Here is a 7,707-nt window from a genome sequence, read left to right on the forward strand (position 1 = left end):
TGTGGTCTGAATAAGACCTCAATCGTATGCCAAGTTTTAAATTTATGTTGCGTAGTTTTTAAACACAAGAAAATATTAGTAGTTCACAAAGCAACTCAAATCTTAAATTGTCGAGTTCTGTTTTTTTGTGCAGCTTTATCCCTTGCAGCAACATTCAGTTGGTTGTGTTGAGGATATGTATTGTTTAAATTTATGTAAGTTTGCTGTTCTTTTTTATAGTTTTTTTTTTTTTTTTTTTTTTTTTTGTATAAAATAGTCCAGTCGATTTGTGAAGCAATTGTTCAGATTGTGGTAAAAGCATCAAACTTTGCAGAGTTTTAGTTAAGGTCATAGCAAACAGTAATAGCTATGGACCCAATTCAGAGAAACAAAATGGCTGCTCTGGGCGACCATTTTAAAATGGCCTCATAAAAATTAATAATAATTTTAAAAAAAATATATGAAAAATAAATGACGTTACTAATTTTGATAACCTTTGATATATTCATCACTAATGACAAAAAAAATCATCTGAGGACTTCATATATTGAGGTATTGGTGGCCATCTTGAATGGTGGCCATGTTGAAAACATAATTTTTCAACATTATTTGCTATTCTTATTAGTTTGCTATTTGCATTTAAACTCATGTTTTTATGCATTTACAACTACTTTTGCAAATTATATGACTGCTGCTATTTATATAGGATATTCACAAGTGGTCAAATAAGGAATGCATATGTTGACAAAATAAATATTTTTTTTTACTCGCAGGCTTGCGTAAGTAGTTTTTTTTCCTCAGAAAATAAAGTATATACAATATAATTTATGACCACTCTATGTCGAAAAGGAAAACAAGGTTGGTATTGAAATCACTGGAGCTGAAAAATCCAATGAATAAATGCCCCGAAGAGAATTTCGAGACGCCAAGCGAGGACACGTGAGGATTTCAATTCCAAGCAGATACAAACAGAGCAGACATAGACATTTGACCTGGTAATTAGTCCTTTGTTGTAAGCATACAAAGATGCTACATATTGAATTAACAGTTTCTCTCATCATTCAACTTGGAACAATTGAATGAAGTCCAGAAACATTCAAAATCTCAAGGCAAAAGGTACTAATCCTGTCAAAAACAAACCAAAAAAAACAGACACAGTTGCGATGAATCAACAAGAACAATGACTGCAAGGAGTGTTTCTTTCTTTTTGTTCATTTTTGTGGTGAGGTATTTGACGATCATCATGAAGCATCGACAATTATGATCGACAAACATTTGTGACAAAAACGTATGTGACTGTCCACTTGAACTACAACCCATTGTTCTCTTAGCCAGACTCAGTGCTGGAGATTTAATATCACAGGACCAGATATCATGCTAAATGTTTTAAAATTGCACAACAAGGCAATAAGACAATAATTCAAAGGCACAGAAAGAAAGTCAGGGATCTGCTATCCATATATGGAATGGGGCTTGCCAAATTGATAGAATACATTGACAGCTCACAGTCTGGAACAGTTATTGTTCTGATATTTGAGCTTGCTGATATCGGTAAATTGTACAAAGTACGCCTTGAGCAAATCGGAGTTGTCATTGTAGGAATGATTAATACAACGCTTCTAAAAAATTGGATACTAACTGCTATAGAAGTAATGCAAGCAAACAAGAAAGGTAGCGTCGTTCTCCTGATTTTTAACGAATGTGTTGGAGAAGTGTCCGAAAAAGGCTATGTCTCCTAGTCGTGACGATGAAGGCCTTATCTTAGCCAAAGTAAATAGAATAATTTGAAGAGACAAGCTTGCTACTATAAAAAGATTTACAGGGGAATTTAATGAAGTTGTTCAACGTGAATCATTTCAACAAACACAGACACGTGGTTCTCTATCTGAGGAGTGATAAGTTGCAGTTGTATCCTTTCGACGACGAGTTGCACAATTGAACTATAATAGCTGAGAAGTGGTAAGTGCTGTCTGCGACTCAACTATATTACTGGACTGTGTCTCGATGTTTGGCCATCCTAGTATCATTCATACTAAGCAATCAATGTCTGTTGAACTGATTCATGTTGGCAGCTGTTATTGAATGTCCCTGTAAAGCTATTCTTAGTATCAAGCATATCTCTTCAAACTATTTTGCCTGCTTTGGTTATGATGATGCCTTCATTTTCACGCTTTAAAGATGTGGCTTGTTTCAGAGCTTCACGAACACCTTCGTTGAAAATCAAGAGAACTAATCTACCTCGTTTGTAGGCTTGCAGATCTTCTATGGCAGCTACATTCCAATTTTTTAGATACGTTGTACCAGTTTTTCCTTCCATGACAACTCCAAGATGTTCAAGGCGTGTACTGTCCAATTTTGAGTGATCGGCAAGCCCAGACCGTGTGTCTTTTATTATATCGATAAGCACAATTCCATGGATAAGAACTCCTGGCTTTCTTAATGTGTCTTTTATTCTACCTATTTGACATGTTGTCAAGTTTTATCAAACATTATTAGGCATGATACTTGGCATCCTGTAATATTACATCTTCAGCACTTAGTTTGGCTAAGAGAACATTGTCTTGTAGTTCAAGTGCACAGTCATGCCCTATTTCTGTCGATGATAAATGACGATGCATCGTGGAGATCGTCAGATACATCATCAAAGAAACAATACACTGCAGTCATTGTTCTTGTTGATCCAGAACCACTTTAATGTGAATGGTTGTTTACTTTTTTCTTTCAACCGACAACTTATCTTCAACTTCAGAAGTATGTTTTCGCTTTTACTGATGAAATATTTTGAGAACTGGAAATTTGTTTCGACAGGATTTGTGACATTTTGCCCTGTGATTCTGGAGTGTTTCTACAGTTCCATAGCCTTCAATCAACTGTTTTAAATTGAGCGACTGGACAACCAATTCAATGTGCAAAATATTTTTATGCTTGCATCAAAGGACTGATTACCAGCTCAAATGTCTATGCCTGTTCTTTTTTGTATCTGCTTGGCTTTGCAAATCCTATCATGTCTTCTCTTGCCGTTTCACACATTTTATCCAGTCCATTTGTCCATAAGCTATAAGTTATTCAGCTCTAGTGATTTCAATATATAGCTCTGGTGTTTTGGAAATCTACAATTTTGATCCTTTTTGACAAAGTTCAGTCATAAATTATATCATTGATACGTAAATTTTGTTGTAAACAATACTTGGTCAAACATTTTAAGTAAACATGTTCATGCCTTATCTGACCACTTGGTGAATATCCAATGTAAATTAGCAAAATGAGTATAAATGCAAACAGTGAATTATAAAAATAGCGAATAATGATATATTGGAAATTCAGGTTTCAAAAGTCATTCAATTTGGCCCCCAAAAATATCAATATCTGAAATCCTTAGATTATGATAGTCCTTGTCATATGTGATTAATATACCATGTGTTATCAAACGACTGGACTATACGGGAACCCTTCTGCAACAAGCGCATAACTAATAAATGTAAACGTCAAAGTGAACACGGTTACCGATGCATATGTGTAAAGGCAATATTAAGTTGTAGATGTTGGGGACAATGTAATAAAATATGATAGACAGAGACAGCTATTGTGTGGTTTGACAAAACATTAGAACTCATGTATTGTGTAATATTTTTAACGGCAATTGAGAACATTTCGGCAGATGATTTCCTTATGACATTACTTGTATGATATGATACTCATTATGTCTGCAATCAAAAGTTTTTAAAGTTGTTTCAGATAAACAATATAAACAAAATGATTTATCCTCCAATCAGCCAACTATTGTACAAATAACAGGTACACTGATAAATGTTTGCTTTATTTGTGCTTGTAAAAATAAAGTCTCCTGTTATCCCACTTCTAGGTTGAGTAAACGGTAATATTGATATTGCCTTTTGCGACAATTATTCAGATTTTAACAACTAAAGTTTCAAGTGTACTGTTGGGTGTAAATTTCAGGATAAGAACAATATGTGTACATTGTCATACAATATAAAATTCATTTGTACTCGCTACGAAACAGGAGAAAAACTCGGTGGGCCTCGCTTTTCGTCCTGTTTCTAAAGCTCATACAAATATTTTCCAACAATGTACACATATTGCATATTTATTTTCACCGAAATTATGACTTTGGAGCTATACCTATTTTGTCTTTAAAATTTCAAGATTTGTCAAGATGGTCGCCATTCCATATGGGTAACAATTCCATAAATTATGTTCAACAAGACAATTGGTATAAGCACTATCACTGTTTTCAGGTTTCATGTCAATATCTTCCCTGATAAAAATTTCATGAATTATTTTGTTTTCCAACTGTATGGCAACTGGCTAGTTTTATTATATGTTTATGCCGTCCTATTCAAGACTTATAACATTATTTCTTGAAAAGGACGTCATATACATATAATAAAACTAGCAAGTTTAAATAATTTAATTATAAATCAAATATAAATATAATTCGCCTAACGGCATTGTAGATCATGATACATGTATCATACACAATATTTTGCAACGCGGTGCTATTAAACCATTAGTATCATGAAAAATACATATTTTTCTAGATGTATACAAGTGTTCTAGCTGCTCTTTTGTCGGGTATCTGTCTCTTTGGCGCATGCCCGGCCATTTCAATTCTCAATTTTAATGTTATGTCAATTCAACATAAAACAATCCCTGTGTCCATATATAAATAACCCCCTTTTAATTGTTACTAACTATCTATTTGATTCATAGCTTACATCACATCTCTTAAATATCAGAGTTTACGTCAGATATGCGATGCAATGTTATGAAGTCAATTGAACTTAATAGCCCACTATACGGTAAATATATTTGTCATTGTTGAAAACCGTACGGTTGCCTATAAATCCTTACAACCACTTCATTGAACTTTGGTGGATAGTTGTCTCAATGGAAATCATACCACATCTCCTACTTTTTAACTGGATAATCAGGAGGATTTTATCCTGGTTGAATATTGATTTTCCTCCTTTGCTACTTATTATTTATTTCACGCTGGTTGTTTTTTTTCCATTTTTGTAGACAATTTTTTTCTGCATTTTGTGTTGCGGATTTTTTATTTTCAACTCTTCCCAGGCCAAGTTATTTTTTTTTCCCTCCCAAACACGAAATGAAGTTGTAGTCCACTTTCTTCTAAAATCTCATGAAGGCAAGACATATCCCTGTCATGTCTGTTTCAACATATTCAGCAATATGGGATCATACTAGTATAAGTGATCTATAAAGGTTATAAAAATTCTTAGAGATTTCCTTTATAGATTGTTTATATTGTATAAATTTTGAAAAGTAATAACTTCCAATCAACAAATTAAGTAAATATGGTTTTAATAAAATATGTTAAAAGTGATACAACGCTATTTAAGATTTCATTCTTTTCATATATTTGAAGTTTAAATGTTTATTTTTAAGGTAGTTCTATAAAACCAAATCTATAGGTCTTACTTGTATTGAATTGTATCATGTCATTTGACACAATATAAAAGTTTAGTTTAGAAATACACGTATTCAACATTTTATTCGTGAAAAAGAAGACAAAAAGAGAACTCGGGCGAAATCAATCCTCCCCCCCCCCCCCCACGATCTTTTATTTTTCTGTCAATTTGAATAAAAAAATCTGTAATAGAATAGAAAGTAATTTGGGTTTCCATCAATAACACAAAATCAGTACAAAATGTAAACACACCGAAAAAACCCACAAAGCAATGGAAATGTGCTTTCATTGCTGTATTTCATCTCGAAAGCCACAGCGAAACCTTCAACACGGAAAATAAATTCTCACCTCACAGAGAAATCTTTAAAAGGAATCAAACATTTACTGTCATGATTACCCAAACAATCACACTAAACAATACAAACATCAAGACCACCATGGGGCACATCGAGATATATGTCAGTAGACAACTTGGCAGGAAATAATGAACGTGTATGGCAAATAATTCGTAAAGACTTTGTAAGTTGTAACACCAACTCGAACCCGGTCAAAAATATTTAAAACAACATTTTTCCTACCGACAATATAAAATTTCATTTCAAACTATGTAGAATATAATGCTGCACTCGCACCAGGTAAGTGGTACGGCTTTAATGTAAGTTGTAATAACTTGTTTCCCAATCCATTATAAATAAATATGTTTAAACTAATATATATTAGTAATTTAAAGTATCAATTGAAAGGCGAAGGACTGTTGATCCTTGTAGAACACCTTTTGACTGATAATTTACAAACAAAGTATGAATGAAATCAAACAAGGAGGATATTTATTGCGTATTGCCTGTTTCTCAAGGAAGAAGTACATGTTTATGGAACCAGTACGCTCTGATATGTTAACTACGGTATATTGACCCCAACCCCAATATATATGCTATATATTTCAAAATTTAACATAGAAAACAATGTGGCCAAGGATATGTGGTGTCCGTCTTCTGAAAATGTTAGTACAAAACTGGCGTCGAAGTGAATATATTATAACACAAATACGAAAAGTTATCTCAAGAATAAATACTACATATCATAAAAAAAAACTTAAGGGAAAACGGTACTATTTATTCTGCCATAGGCGACAATACTAACATTTTCTAAATTTACTACTTTTTATAATAAAAACCTGGATAAAACAGTTATGTGTGGTGTTAGTACTTTAATATTCTGTTTTAAAAATTAAAGCCAAATAGTATCATGACCAACTTCCAACAGAGATTGTTTAATTATGTTATCCATGCCAACCGTCATGTTACACCAAATTTATGTAATTTTTGAAGTCGTTTCGAATAATTCTCTAGAAAATATTTCAATAGGTTTCAAACTTTATATTGTAAATATACAGTGACACACTGCAGTTATTCATAGATAAATAAAAAAATATATTGTACCCTTACATCCAATCACAGCGCTCCTAAGTTGACTTCCTTCACCTGCCTTGGGTACACAAAAGGCCAACCTAATGCTAGGAAAAAGTAATAGTACCGTTTTCCCTTAAGAGCATACACCTACAAGCACCCAAGCTGTGATTATTTGTCTTTAGATACCATAAATTTAGTCTGCCGTAATAGTAATTTTTGGATGTTAAACGTCCTACAAACGTACTAAATCTTCTTAGCCGGTTCCTTTGCGGATTTATTTTCCGAATTATGTTTTAAGCACTAACTTTTTTGAAGGGATATGATTTTTCTTTAATGAGAAACTTTTTTCGACGTAGGGAGCTACCATTTAATTTTGATTTGTGTGTGTGGGGGGGGGGAGGGGGAGGGTGGCTCTTGGATGAAATTTGAAAAAAAGAAGGACAGGAGTTTTGAGTAAAAAAAAAAGGCAGGGTGAGGCAAATAAAAGACATAATGACAAATTCGGTAAAAAAAATCAGGATAAGTTAATAAAAAATAGGCAGGACTGAGTAGAGTGAAAAATAAAAAATCAGGACAGAGATAACGACTTAAAAATGCATCCTACCCCCACCCCCCCCCCCCCCCCCCCCCCCCCCCCCAATTTTATTGACTTATAGATGCTTTTGGTACTTTTACATGATTTTGTGTCCTCATAAGTAGAATGTATTCATCCACTGTATTTTCTTATTGATATACAGGTTTTCAGTGTATATTATAATTATATATTCATACCTTGTACATGTAGAAAGTTTTTTATAGGATATGCTTGTTGTTCAATTCTGAATAAAAATATGTTTACAATCAAATACTGTTAGTCCTAAACAAAATCTC

The sequence above is a fragment of the Mytilus californianus genome, unplaced genomic scaffold (genome assembly GCF_021869535.1).
Source record: "Mytilus californianus isolate M0D057914Y unplaced genomic scaffold, xbMytCali1.0.p SCAF_8, whole genome shotgun sequence".
In the NCBI taxonomy this organism is placed as follows: Eukaryota; Metazoa; Mollusca; class Bivalvia; order Mytilida; family Mytilidae; genus Mytilus; species Mytilus californianus.